The sequence below is a fragment of the Panicum virgatum genome, chromosome 2N (assembly GCF_016808335.1).
Source record: "Panicum virgatum strain AP13 chromosome 2N, P.virgatum_v5, whole genome shotgun sequence".
Lineage (NCBI taxonomy): Eukaryota > Viridiplantae > Streptophyta > Magnoliopsida > Poales > Poaceae > Panicum > Panicum virgatum.
The window spans coordinates 47379067-47394708 of NC_053146.1; the positions used below are offsets into that span (position 1 = coordinate 47379067).

General features: G+C 47.1%; 1 pseudogene; it reads right to left on the bottom strand.

Annotated features, from left to right (window-relative positions):
- Positions 1-4620: 4620 nt before the first annotated feature.
- LOC120658864 lies at positions 4621-10793 on the bottom strand (annotated as a pseudogene).
- Between the last annotated feature and the right edge of the window lie 4849 nt (positions 10794-15642).

The following is a 15642-nucleotide window of genomic DNA, read 5'->3' on the forward strand; positions in this document are numbered from 1 at the left end:
TTCTTTCTTAACCTCAACTATACAGCTGAGTAACCTCTAAACTTTATCTGTAGCGTTGATCAGAATCAACTTTTGTCTATTATTTTCTTTCTACTTGGGAAGAATTGTATGTCTCAATTTAACGTTGGTCAAAATTAAAACATATAACTTTCCTTTACTTTCAATTCTATATCACCGTTGGGCAGAAACAGAATTAATGAATGGAAAACTTAATAAACTTTAAAATCATATATCTGCACCTCAAAATTAAATTCTCCCATTGGTTCGAATTTAATTAGAAGATAATCAACTTTATTGCAGCAAAAACTTGGAGAATATGTTTCTCTAGTTTAAGAGCAGTTCTTTGTCTATTCTCTGAAAAATAGTCACTTTGATGAAACATCTACTAGAGACTTTAAACTTTTAAACTTTAGGTTATAACTCATGAAATTATAATATTGTTATCATCAACGTTGATCAGAAAATAACAATATCATAATTAAATTTAATTTGTTCTTCTTTGAGAATTATCTTTGAGACATCAAATGGCATTAAAATGCCAAAACTCAGCTTTGACTTTAAACAGCGGAAGGATTTCTATCTTTTACCTACAGGAAAAAACTTATTTAAGACTTTAAGACTATTCTTCCAATTAAATCTTCTCGTTGGTTCCGACTTAATTGAAAGATAGCAACAGTATAACACCGGAAATCTTTTTCTTTCTTTATGGCAGCGGAAAACTTTTCTTTCTTTTCAGAAATAGTACTTTGTACTTATTTTCCCCCTAAACAATTTATCTCGTTGGTTCAAAATTGAATAGAGATAAAACTGTACAAAACTTACTCAAATTAAACTCTTTAACCATGCTCTTAAAATTTAATTGTCCCGTTGGTTCGAATTAAATTGAAGGAGCAACCATTTAAGCTTTGCAGCGGAAACATGTAGGAATTCTATTTTCAGAAGCATTACTGTACTCTTTTATCTCTAAACAATATACACGTTGGTGCAAAATTGAATAGAAATTAAAACTACAATAAAAAAAATATCAAGAAAAGCTTCTGAAATTAGAAAACTTGAAATTTTCTTTTCTGTTGAAGCAGCCCGCTTGCGATTTTGGCCCGCGGCCTGCTCGCACACGCCCTCCTGGGCCTTTGGCCCGACAGCCTACGATCGGGCCGTCAAACCGGCCCGGTGCGGCTCGCCCTCCTTTCCCTCACGGGCCGCATTCCCGCCCACGAGCCGCCCAGGCGCCGCTCGCCATCGGATTCCGATCCGACGGCCGTCCGGCCATTTCGGCGGACCAAAACCGGCAGGCGCCGGTGCTCACCCCCAAAACCCTAACCATTTTCCCGTTCCTTGTGACCCAGCTCGGGTCCGGCGCCGCCGCCGGTGGCATCTTGCCGCCGCGCCGGCCGGTCCGCCCGCCGCGCCATGGCCGGCTCCCGCCGAGCCTCCTTTCTCTTCTCTCTCGCTCTCCTCCCCTTTCTTTTATCTCCAATGGAGGCGACGGTCTGAGCAGAGCTCGCCGGGGAAGGAGGCATCGCAGCCGCCGCCGGCAGCTCTGGCCGTCGCGCGCGCGCAGGCGTGCCGCCGTCGAGCCAGGGACCGCCGAGTTTCTTTCTTCTTTCTTGTGTTTCTTTTCCTCGCACACCAAAAGGCGGCGGCCCTTGGGCGGAGGACGCGATGTTGGTGCCGGCGCGGGCCCTCTCGCTGGCGTGCGCGTCCACCGGAGTGTGGGCGCGTCGCCGTCGAGAGGCTCCTCGTCGGTTCTTTTCCGCGCACGGGCGAAGCCCGCAGCGGTGCTCTCCCGCGCAAGCTCTGGCTCGGCCGGGGTTTTTTCTTTAGCGGCGGAGCAGAGTACCCTTGTCCGCCGCGGTGGCCGACGGCTGTGGGGCAAGCCTCTTCCCCGATCTGCTCTGCTGTTAACTGTTCTAGGGTTAGGGTTAGGTCAAAGCCCGTTCTGTGTTCTTCGATTTGCATCGAAAATTCTTCTCTGTTTTCTTTGTGATTCGAGTTCGAATCCTTCCCCATTTCGATCCACACTCTAGATCGAGGCTCTTGATACCATTGTTAAACCATTGGATCGACTAGGGCGTAGATCGAGTGGTTAAAGTGTTCTCTGTTGGTGAAATCACCTTGCTCGTAGCCCCTCCATGGCGTGTCCCGCACTGAAGATCCGCTCAGGGGCGGCGACGGCCGGTGCAGTGGAGACGCGACGCGGTGGTGACGGCGCTCCGGCGATGGCATGGTGGCGCTTCCCGCCGCTGCAGCCTCCCTCTCTGATCGGGTTAGGGTTTTGAGGTGGGGAATAGCGGCGACAGGCGAACCTCGTTTTCAGAGCCTCTAATCCCCACCTCCACTTTATAGGGCTGCGCGACGGGGGCCCACCAGCCTCATCTTGGGCTGGGCGTCCCCGATCAGGACGCGAGTCAAGGTTGGCCCAGTCGTTGGACTGGCCCGGTGGAGATCAATACTAACATTTTTAACTGAGAAAATTAAGGTGGATCTGTTGACTGTTCATTGTTAAAATCAAATGGTTTCTCGAATCTCTTTTCAGATGGTCTTCACTGAGATGATTGCACAATTGTTGGTCTGGTTCTCTACATGTGAATTTCCAAGTTGGCGGACGACTAACCGAAGTTACGAGCAGTAGGCTCTTGGATAACTCTAAATTTTCGAACTTCAAATACATACATTTATCTACCAAACCAGGTCAGTTTCTCTTTTTGCAAACGATTATGTCATAATGTTGTATGTTCACAATGAATACGCAGGACAAATCCACATCTACTTCTATCACTGAATGTTTGATGTTTTTTTTTTGAGGTAACACTGAATGTTTGATGTTGGTTAGTTTAATTTTGAACTATTGTAGATTTTGAACTTACTAGGCTTAGTTCGTTTATTCAGATCGTGGGTGGAAAGGAAACACGAAGAGATTCTGCTTGCCCTCAGAAAAAAAAAGAGATTCTGCTTGGAACGTCACCTGGGCCGGTCTCTTGTGTCTCTACTCGTTAACTGGGCTACATTTTAATCCGCTGTATGGTGGGCTCCGTGGTTCTTTCTCTTATTTTCTCCGACCCATCAAAACTGTGGCGGCCCAAACAGTGAAGGCATACGGCACGTCATGCACGTGTAGTAGTCATATTATTATTGGAATTTCTTCTCTCTGTAAATAAATTATTTGCAATTTCAGAACTCAGTCCACTTGATCTCTGCTTTCAATGAAGCTTGACACCATTGATTGTCCTCTGTTTCTTCAACGCTAGGTAATGAAAACAAACAATCGCAACTTCAGCCTCAGGTGATCAGGTCCTATAAAAACCAATGTGGAGTGCAGAGGCTAACTTCTGCCGTCGCCTCTGTCAGTGCCTGGCCGAAACCGAACGGGTGCTTCCGAATCCTGACTCACATGAAGACCCCCCAGATCTACCCATTTGTGCAAGTATAAAGTATAAACAGAGGAGCATCCGTGATCTTCTCAAACTGCCCAAGATATAGCTGGCATCAGCTGGCGGCTACGCGCTGTTCGGGACAAGCAAACCTGTCGCTTCGGTCCACCCAGTCATTTGCTTACTCCTAGCAGTCATCGCACGTAAGCGCCCCTGAAAACTCCCCAAGCAGCCGTTACCTTTTCGCGGCGTGCACCAGGTTGCCCGGCTGCTCAAGCCACCTGGTTTTGACCGCGGCGTCACGGCCGGCCCCATGGAGAAAGAGACCCTGAAATGGTGGCCTGATCAGCTTCCAGCTTTGTCACGTCTCAGCTCTGAATTAGGAGTGGAAGCCCCGGAACAGAAATGGGGCACAGAGGCGAACCGGAATTTGTTTTGTTGCCTGTCGTTGTCATGTTGCTTGCGATCCCTGCTTTCTGCACAAACTGATGGTTATTATATTTATCGCGATTGATCAATGATGGACACGCTCGTGGTCTTCATGAGCATAAACGTTGCTTGGGAGAAGTAATCAGTGTTGCTTTCGCGATCAAGGAGGGAATTGTATAGTCCTGGAGCAGTGTCCTCACTCTAACCAAGAAAGATGATGGGAATGTGGGAGGAAGAAGTAGTAAGAGACCACTACCTCCAGTGCCTTGCTGAGCAATGCAAACTGAATCTTCAGAGAAGGTCCCGCGGCAGCCTGGCAGCCGCTGATTAATCGAAAGATATAGCTGCGCGGACCCCAAAATGATGCGGAAATGTGATACTTTGCCGTTGGCGATAACTCTGCTGAGATCAAAACCTACTATCACATCATGTGTAGCAACATGCCGCTTCTTTTTTTTATATATCGCGAACTCATGCAAATGTCTACTCAAGCTGCCACTAGCGTGAGCCGTGAGGCCGGAGTTGTCGCGGCGATACTGTTCCATTTAAGGGTACAAATCGGTGATCTTTAGGTTCATCTTCAATCCTTTGTAACTCAAAATTTTGGACTATTTTTTCAAAATGAGATTTTATTTTGAAAAAATAGTATAGAATACCAATTTATACCTCTAGTTCCATGGCTTTCTGCACTGCATGTGCACTGCAGTGAAATCGACAATACGACCCCGAAGGCTGCGTTGGTGACTGATGGCTACGTGGGCTCAAAAGAATTCACTTTCGACGAAGTCTTCAGGTACAACTCTCCATTCACAAAGGAAACTGACAACCAAATGAATCCATGGAGCACGCGCTTAAATAAACAAATCGTCTGACAAGCACAGATTCACCCTGAATTACGGGTCTGGCCACTCAACCACGCAGATCACTAAGAAGAAGAAAAATTGAAAGAAATAACAGCTGCTACAATTTACATGCGGCCGTCGGAGTGCACTGTAATCACACGATGACACGAACTTGTTAACCTTGGGGTATCCCGTTACTATGATTTCACCTCTCGATTTCCATAGGCCTTGTGCCCCTGACCACCAGTCCGAAGCCACCTTTCGCGGCCTCGAGATCGTCCTCGACGCCGTGGTCGTCTCCGGTGCTGAACCGGCCGTCGTCGCTGTCGCTGCCACCGCCGCTGCCTGCCTTCACCAGCGGAACGTACCGTGGCTCCTCGGGGTAGAGTCTGTGAAACAAACATTGCACCATTTATGCCATTTCGAGTGATTTTAGTGATCAATTAACAACGCAATCAATAGAACTAATATGATTATTAAGATGACCATTCTCAGGCTTTTAGGTTCAAGTGATGACAAAGAGAAAAAGAAGATAGGCGTAGATAGGCCCGAAGGACCGCCCCTACGGGGGTTCCGCTACCCGGTTAGCGGACGGGGGTCGAGGGGGAGCCGCCCCACGCGGGTCTCAGGGCAGCGCCCTGAAAGCTCTTCGGTCGGTAGCACCGGAAGAACCAACGCCTGAGCATCGGTGCATCCGATGGTTGTCGGAAGAACCGACGCCATTGTATTTTGGTGTAGAAGGGAATCGAAGCCAAGTCAGCTTATAGGCACCGGATGAACCGATGGTTCAAAAAGGGGCATCGGTGTATTGGGCATACTGTGTACCAGAGACGATGCAAGACGCGCAAAAGCCAAGTCTTCAGCACCGGTTGAACCGGTGAAGCATCGGTGCATACCATCGGTGTAATGACGTCAGTAGAAGAGTTGAGTGCTGTGAGTGACCGGATTAACCGACGGCTAAGCATCGGTTGAACCGGTGGTCACTGTGTCAGCTGTCAGGAGTTCAACGGCTACTTTGGGTCTGAGAGTGACCGGATGAACCGACGCTACCCCAACAGAGGCATCGGTTCATTCGATGATATGCAGATTTTCTGCTGACCATTGGAGCAACGGCTACAAGAATTGGTGGCCTATATATACGCCTCACCCGGCCATTTGAAGCTTGCTGGAGTTGCTATACTTCCCACACATACTCAAGAACAACTCCAAACCATACAAGAGCATAGTGATCATATCCTTAGCCCTTAGCACACTTTGAGAGTGTTGTGTAAAGGATAGCTCTTAGTGAGTGAGTTTGCAAGGCCTAGAGCCTTTGTGCTGTGGTTCTTAACTGAACCAAAAGAAGATTTCGGTGTGCCGGCACCTTGGAGCTTTGAAGGCTCGCCGGCAACGTCATCGACCCTCCGACTTGGTGTGGAGCGGCGACGACATCTTTGTGCGGGGGACGTGGAGACCCCCATCTTTTGTGGAGAAGCTCCTTAGTGGAACCCGGGGCCAAGGTGACCGTGATTGTGTTCACGGAAGAGACTTGGTGGCCGAGTAGCAATACTCTTAGGGAGTGCTACAACAACGTGGATGTAGGTGTGCCTGTGTGGCTAACCGAACCACGGGATAAACACCCGCGTCAAGAGTTTGCTATCTCCTATCCCGCTCATTTAGCTTCCGCATTTCATACTAGCAATTTGTATGTCTTTACTGTCATAGAGTAATTTCTTTGTAGGAAAGACTATAGGTTGCTAAACTCTTTTGGGATAGGGGTTTCACACTAGAACAACCTAGTTGCACATCTAGATAGCATGTTTTAGTTTAAGTTTTGTGCAAACTAGTTGGAGCCATAGGTCTAAGTTTTTATTAGTGCCTAATTCACCCCCTCCCCCTCTTAGGCTAGAGCACCCGATCCTTTCAGTCTGGTGAGCTGCAGGTACACGATGACGACGAACACCATGGTACCGGTGAGGTACTAGCTGAACTGCAGGTTGACGAGCGACTTGGCGCGGTCGAGCGCCTCATCGGTGCGGCACCGGACGACGTCGTGGCCTTCCTCGAGGTTGAGGAAGCAGCCCTTGGGGATGAGCGCGGGCGTCCACAGCATGACGCCCATGACGATGAACCAGACGCACTGGAACACGAGGCTCGCCGACCGGACCAGGCTCACCGTGAAGCTCCGCGGGTAGGGGATGCCGAGGAGCGTGGTGGCGAGCGTGACGGCGATGACGATCTGCAGCAGCCAGTGGAACTGCCCCTCCACGCCCATGTGATCCGCCGAGTGAAGGTGGAAGATGAGCCGCTACTGCGCGAACACCGCGGCGGCCACGAGCTGCGACACAGCATCGCGATTGGGCGCCCGGACCCGATCCATGTGGATGGTGACTGCGGCGAAGAGGAGCAGCCCCAGCGAGATGGACGCGTGCTCGAAGTTGTGGAGGTGGTTGGACGGGATGGTGCCGTCGTCGTCGAACGGCCGGTGCTTCTCCGGGCCGATGACCAGCTCCATAAGAATGGAGATCACCGTGCCGACGATGATCAGTATGAGCTCGAGGTGCCGGACGCCCCGCACAGGGAACCAGACCGGCGCCGTGTAGGAGCCCGGCCGCAGCAAGAAGAGGCGGGTGTGGCTGAACATTGTTAGATTTATGGGCTTGGCCCATATAAATAATCCTAATAAATCTCAAAGGCCCTTTAGCGCTAAGAGGAGGTACACCATCTATTAGTCCCGTATTGCTAATGGACGAGGGTGTAGGGGATTTTCTCCCTTTAAATACGGACCACATCCCTCATGGAAAAAGTGCACCATAGATCGTTATACGTGGAGTCCCCTAGGTTTGGGAATTCATAAGACGATCTAATCGAGTTAGGGTTTTGCCTCTCCTCGCTGCTGCGCTGCCTTCGTAGTTGCTCCATCCCGAACGCCGGCGTGCACTGGCGAACGGGAGAGCAGGTCTCCGGAACCGCTCGCTCTTGTGATCCTGCACCGGGAGAGAGCGAATAAGGTTTTTAGGAAGCACTAAGCGCGACTGCTCATCTTCTTCACCACGGCTCGTCCTCCATCCAAGTCAGGAGCTGCGGCGTACCGTTGTCTGCAACGCCGGTTGTTGCGCTCCGTTCGAAGGATCGTCTTCGTCTCATCTGCGCCTTTCGTTTTTCCGGCGGCTCCCGCACAGTACGTATTTTGTGATCAGATACTTACAGTTGTCTATTTTTCCAACAATCCAAAAACCTTATTATAGGCAATCTGTTGATTTAACAATGGCTGGTTTCGCTGAGTCACTGAGGCCAAAAAAGTTTACTGGCATGAACTTTAAGATCTGGAAGTCCAAGGTTCGCCTCTGGTTTACTGCTATGCGCATCTGGGACATGAGACTTGGCAAGCCTGAGGGCGTACTTACTGCTGAAGAGCAGAAGAAGTATGATGAGGCCAATAATCTCTTTGTCGGATGTATCATTAGCAATCTGTCAGACGGATTAGTCCGTGTGTACATTGAGGAGACAGAGGCGAAGACGCTGTGGGATGCTCTGGTTGCAAAGTATGATGCAACAGATGCGAGCAATGAACTGTATCTCATGGAGAGTTTCCATGACTACATGATGGTGAATAACCGTTCTGTGGTGGAACAGGCGCATGAGGTGCAGTGCATTGTCAAGGATCTTGATCTCCTTAAGTGTCCTATTCCCGACAAGTTTGTGGCTGGATGCATTATTGCAAAGTTGCCTTCCCAGTGGAGGAACTTCGCCACAACTCTGAAACATAAGAGACAGGAGATATCAGTTGAAAATCTGATAGCGACTCTTGATGTTGAGGAGAAGGCTTGGAAGAAGGACGTGCCTGAGAAAGGAGATCAAGGCTAGTCCAGCGCCAACCTGGTCCAAAAGTTCCCACATGGCAAGAACAAAGGGAACAACAAGCCTAACAAGACCACTACCCTCAAGAAGAAGAAGAACAAGACTTTGGAAAAGTGCTATGTATGTGGTAAGCTTGGACACTTCTCCAAGGAGTGCCCGGATCGGGCAGACCGCAGGGCCAAGAAAGCAAATGAGTCCAAGGATGTCAACATGGAGACCATAAGCAACACTGGAGATGGGTACGGTAATTTACCTACAGTTCTTTCAGTTTTTCAATCCACGAGTTGGTGGCTTGATACGGGTGCTAATGTTCATGTGTGTGCTGACATCTCTATGTTTTCTTCTTACCAGACCGTCCGGGATTTCTCCGTGCTAATGGGGAACGGCTCACATGCTTCTGTTCATGGTGTTGGCACGGTAGATCCGAAGTTTACTTCGGGGAAGATCGTGCAGCATGTACCCACTATTAACAAGAATCTGGTCAGCGGGTCAGTCCTATACAAGGACGAGTTTAAGGTAGTGTTAGAGTCCAATAGATTTGTCGTGTCGAAACATGGATAATTCGTTCGTAAAGGCTATGATTGCGGGGGCTTGTTCCGCTTTTCTCTTGCTGAATTTTGTAATAAGTCAGTGAACCATATTTGTGGCAACGTTAGCGATGATGCGAGTGTTTGGCATTCACGTTTGTGTCATGTAAATTTTGGTTTGATGTCTCGGCTTTCCAGCATGTGTTTAATTCCGAAATTCACCATTGCCAAAGGTTCTAAGTGCCATAGTGTGTGCAATCAAAGCAACCTCGGAAGCCTCACAAGACTGCTGAGGAGAGACACTTGGCACCTCTAGAACTCATACATTCTGATCTATGTGAGATGAATGGTGTGTTGACAAAAGGTGGGAAAAGATACTTCATGACATTAATTGACGATGTGACTAGATTTTGCTATGTTTATTTGTTACGAACTAAGGACAAAGCGTTAGACTACTTTAAAATCTATAAAGCGGAAGTTGGGAATCAACTAGAGAGAAGCGTCTAAGGTCAGATCGTGGTGGCGAGTATTTTCCCAAAATATTTGATGAATTCTGTGAGGAGCATAGAATTATTCATGAGAGGACGCCTCCCTATTCTCCCGAATCAAACGGGATTGCCGAGAGGAAAAAACGCACGGTGACTGACTTGGTTAACTCCATGTTAGACACAGCTGGTCTTTCTAAGGCATGGTGGGGGAGGCTATATTGACTTCGTGTCATGTCTTGAATAAAGTTCCAAACAAGAATCAAGATCAAACTCCATATGAGATGTGGAATGGGAGAAAATCATCACTTTCTTATCTGCGCACGTGGGGGTGCTTAGCGAAAGTTAATGTGCCTATTCCAAAGAAGCGCAAGTTGGGACCTAATACAGTGGATTATGTCTTTCTAGGATATGCTCAGAGGAGCATTGCTTATAGATTCTTAGTGGTTAAATCTGAGATACCAGATGTGCATTGTTAGATTTATGGGCTTGGCCCATATAAATAATCCTAATAAATCTCAAAGGCCCATTAGCGCTAAGAGGAGGTACACCATCTATTAGTCCCGTATTGCTAATGGACGAGGGTGTAGGAGTTTTTTCTCCCTTTAAATACGGACCACCTCCTTCATGGAAAAAGTGCACCATAGATCGTTATACGTGGAGTCCCCTAGGTTTGGGAATTCATAAGACGATCTAATCGAGTTAGGGTTTTGCCTCTCCTCGCTGCTGCGCCGCCTTCGTAGTTGCTCCATCCCGAACGCCGGCGTGCACCGGCGAACGGGAGAGCAGGTCTCCGGAACCGCTCGCTCTTGTGATCCTGCACCGGGAGAGGGCGAATAAGGTTTTTGGAAAGCGCTAAGCGCGACTGCTCATCTTCTTCGCCACGGCTCGTCCTCCGTCCAAGTCAGGAGCTGCGGCATACCGTCGTCTGCAACGCCGGTTGCTGCGCTCCGTTCGAAGGACCGTCTTCGTCTCGTCTGCACCTTTCGTCTTCCCGGCGGCTCCCGCACAGTACGTATTTTTTGATCAGATCTGTTTCATAATCATGTTTTCTGAGATCATGTTTATGATATACGTACTGTCTAGTATGTTAGAGTCATGCATGCTAGGTTTAATTCTCGTTATAATAAATCTAGTTCGGAATTTAAACTTAAAGTTGTCTATTTTTCCAACAAACAGCTGCCACAACCCGATGAGGAGGAAGCCGGCGCCCGGCGCGACGTGCCCTACGAGGGTGCCCATGGCTCTCTTTGCGTGCAGCAGTGGTACGGCGAGGAGAGGAAAGGGAAGAGCTGACGGTGGCGTGTGGAGATGTTAGTTTTGAAGTGTGTGTTGAACGGTTGAAGGGAATGGGTGGGGTTTAAGAAGGTTTGGAGGGTCGGATGGCTTGGAATGTTGGAAGAGTCCCTTATTTCACTTTGGATTAGACATGTTTGTATCTGTTGATCAGCATCCATGTGTTTCGATATTGTTGAAAGCAACGCCAGGTAATTGTTTTATGTTTTGTTTCACTTGCTTTGTCTGAAAGCGTCTAACTGAGTAGCTTTAATTTGTACATTGCACATGAATATGATATATGTGTTGTTTTGTGAGATACTCCCTCCGTCTGAAATGTAGGGCATCCTAAATTTTTATGAAAAGTTATAGAGGTAGAGATAGAGAAAAGATGCATGTATCCCTTATTAATGCATTGTTCAGTTAGTCAATTGCTCACTAAAATCAAGGAGATTAGCATGTCTTTTTTTGCTCCCCGATCCATCGCAATTGATTTTTTTATAAAACAAGCACCAAAGTCAAGAAAATTAGTATGCCTTTTTTATCCAAAGAATCCTAGGATGGCTTATATTTGGGTACAATTTTAAATCCTCTAATGCCTTACATTCCAGGATAGATGGAGTAGTTGTGAAGTGATCGGTTTTACTCCGTGATTAGTTGGGGATCATTGACTGAATTTTCCTTTTGTTGCTAATGCAAAATTTCAATATCCATTTTCATTTAGCACCGATGTCTGTGTGTCTACTCTAGATTCTGTTTGACAGGTTTCGAGCCAAATTTAAGTTTTGTTTCTCTTCATAAATAATTAAATTACCTAAACCCTAACATATGACGCTGGCTAACCAGTGATTATTTAAATTATTACATCTGAGGAAGAAGCCTGAGTTTGCGAGTCTCTTGAGTGGTCCTGTTAAATAATTGCTGCATGTTCGGCTGTGTACTCGGTTAAACTTGTTAGATATCTAGGCAATTTTCGATATATTTTAATTCCAAAATTAAATGTATAAACTAACAATATTTCTATGACTTTAAGGAGTAAAATAAAACATGTGAACATGTTTATACTTATCACACATATAAGCATAAACAATATAAATAACCAAAGTTTCAGGGAGTACCCTGAAGCGGGGCCGTTGCCGGAGGCATTGGCTGCGCTGTTACCAACTGGAGTAGACATCTACTCGGTTGGCCTCAGTCGAAGTAGTCGAACTAAATCGGTGCAGGAAGAAGTTCGCAGTGCAGTCCCGCGAACGGTCACCAAGATGTAGTCGACGTTGTCGTTCGGCCACCAGAATGTAGTCGACGTAGTCGTTCGGCTCGTCCACCAGGAAGTAGTCGTACAATCGGGCAAAGCCTTAGTATTTTTGAGCAGTCACGCTAAAGCGTTACCCAAAAACCTGATTGCCCGCCTATCCCGTGCAGGATCTCAAGGCGAGCAAGGTTTCGGAGGCCTGCTCACGCTAACCTGATTGCCCGCCTATCTCGTGCAGGATCTCAAGGCGAGCAAGGTTTCGGAGGCCTGCTCACGCTAATTCTGTGCGCGCAGAAACTAGCGTTGGGGAACTCAGTTGTTGCAACTGGAGAGGGAGAAGAGAGGAGCCGAGTTGACTCAGTGCTCTGGTGCAGAATGGATGAGGGGAATGGCACTCCTTATATAGTGACTCAGGTGCTCAAGATCGTTGAACCTGGACACCATCAGAGTCATTTAGGTGATGCGGTTATGGCCATTAATTACAGATTTAATTGCACGTCTAATCGCACGATTAATTGCTGTCAACGGCAAAATAGCCATCACATCGCACCGCACCGCACCGCACCGCACCGCACCTGCACGTCACGTCCGGCCGCGCACGCGCACACGTACGCGCACCGCACCGCACCGCCCGCCCGGCCGGCCGGCCGCGCCGCGCCTCGCCTCGGCCTCGGCCACGGCCACGGCCCCGGCCCGGCCCGGCCCGGCCCGGCGAGCGAGCGCGCGCGCGCGTGTGGTTCACCGTCCTCCTCTTACCGGCTTCACAAGTGGTGTACACGAAGTCCACTTTTTAAGTCGGTTGAGATCCTCCTCAATTCCCGGTACGGAATTAAGCATTGATTCCCTAGCATTAATAGTGGGCTTTAAATTCTTTTAATGTTTTAGAATGAATGGGCCAAGCCCATTACTCCAACAATCCCCACCAAGAAATTCAAGCCACACTAGAAATACCCTCATTCCCTCATTGATATACCAGTATTCGACAGAGACTGTTAAGTTGAACTTCCATCTAGGACAAAGGCTACACTTATTCACAACTGTGCAATGGACTATGCCTTGAATTGCCAGTTTTGTGCAAACAAGTTTGACCAGAGCCCTACACTGGTACTAGGCTGCATAAGCATCCCCGCGGTTTGGAGCTTATAAGTCATACTCCAGGCCCTTCATGAGTTTCTAGAGAATACCCAATTCTCATAGACCATGACCAGTGGTCAAACTCATATAGGTGTGTTCCTTTCAGATGTTCTGTAGGACAACATCTTTGTTTCAAGAAAACAACTCATTTGTTTAAAAGAAACCACCTGGCACACATTAAGGTATAGACCAACCTGCCATACAGATTAGAAGAGAAATGCACCTTATACACGGAATGAGCCCTTTTCACAAAGATTCTCTTCTCACAGTCAGACTTTAGTTTGTTTCACCATCCTAATTCACGGGATCTCCGATCACATAGGACAGGTTTCCACTATAGAATGACTCACGTGGGTCTCAAGCCCAATTCCATAGATGCATTGTCTATCACATTTCGTGAAAGACCCTTTGTAAACTGATCTGCCAGATTTTTAGCCGTCTGAACATAGTCCAGGGCTATAACTCCGGAGTTTCTCAATTTTCTGACAGATTTCAACCGCCTTTTCACATGTCTAGATGACTTCATGTTATCCTTAGAACTATTCACCTTGACAATTACCGTTTGATTGTCACAGTTCATTAGGATTGCCGGTAACGGTTTTTCAACTATCGGCAAGTCCATAAGGAGCTCACGAAGCCACTCAGCCTCAACAGTGGCGGTATCTAATGCTGTGAGTTCTGCTTCCATAGTTGACCTCGTTAAGATGGTCTGCTTGCAATACTTCCAGGAAACAGCTCCACCACCAAGTGTAAACACATATCCACTTGTGGCCTTTATCTCATCAGCATCAGAAATCCAATTTGAATCACTATACCCTTCTAGTACCCTTGGGTACTCGGTGTAGTGAATTCCATAGTTCATTGTCCCCTTCAGATAGCGCATTACTCTTTCAAGAGCCTTCCAATGATCATCTCCCGGGTTTGAAACAAACCGGCTCAGTTTGCTTACAGCAAACGAGATGTCAGGTCTTGTAGCGCTCGCTAAATACATTAATGAACCAATGATCTGAGAATATCTCAGCTAATCTCGCATTATCCTTTTGTTCTTTCTAAGAATTAAACTGGCATCATATGGTGTTGAGACAGGTTTATAGTCGCTATAACCAAAGCGACTTAACACCTTCTCCACATAGTGAGACTATGTAAGAATCACCCCACCATTGATCTCTTTTACCAGTTTTATATTAAGGATAACATCAGCTTCTCCCAGATCCTTCATCTCAAAATTTTGAGATAAAAACTCTTTGACTTCCTTAATCACATTAAGGCTAGTGCCAAAGATCAGTATGTCATCCACATACAAGCACAAAATCACACCTTCAGCCCCACCATAGCGATAGTACACACATCTGTCAGCTTCGTTCACAACAAAGCCGGCAGAGGTCAAAGTTCTATCAAACTTTTCATGCCACTGCTTAGGCGCTTGCTTGAGACCATATAAAGATTTTAACAACTTACAAACCATTCCTTCTTGACCCTTTGATACAAACCCATCCGGCTGATCCATATATATCTCCTCTTCTAACTCTCCATTGAGGAAAGCCGTCTTAACGTCCATCTGATGAACGAGAAGACCATAAGAGGCTGCCAGGGAAAGTAACACCCGAATTGTGGTCAATCGGGCAACTGGTGAATAAGTGTCAAAGAAATCTTCTCCTTCTTTTTGGGTATAACCCTTAGCCACAAGCCTAGCCTTGTACTTTTCAATAGTACCATCTGGCCTAAGCTTTTTCTTGAACACCCACTTGCATCCAACCGGTTTACATCCATAAGGACGTTCAACGACCTCCCAGGTTCCATTAGACATAATAGAATCCATCTCACTCCTTACTGCTTCCTTCCAATAGTCAGCATAAGGAGATGAATATGCCTCTTCAATGGTTCTGGGTGTATCATCTATGAGGTATACAATGAAATCATCACCAAAAGACTTTACAGTCCTTTGTCTCTTGCTCTTTCTCGGAGCATCATTGTTATTCTCCTCAGGATTTTCTACAAGTGTATGTTCATTGTGTTCTATCGGCTCAGCAGAGCCATCATCCTCGATGAACTCTTGTCTAGATGAACTTGTTTCATCTCGCATGGGAAAAATATTTTCAAAAAATGTAGCATCTCTGGACTCCATTATAGTACCAACATGCATGTCAGGTACTCCAGATTTCACTATTAAAAATCTATATCCAACGCTGTGAATAGCATAACCTAGAAAGATATAATCCACAGTTTTAGGTCCAAACTTACGTTTCTTGGTTATTGGCACACTCACTTTTGCCAAACAACCCCATGTACGTAAGTATGACAGTGTTGGCCTTTTCTTCTCCCATTCCTCGAATGGAGTTATCTCTTTATTTTTTGTAGGAACACGATTTAGGACATGACATGCAGTCAATATAGCCTCACCCCACCATTCCTTGGAAAGCCCCGCTGTATCTAACATGGCATTAACCAAATCCGTTAGAGTGCGGTTCTTTCTTTCGGCAACCCCAT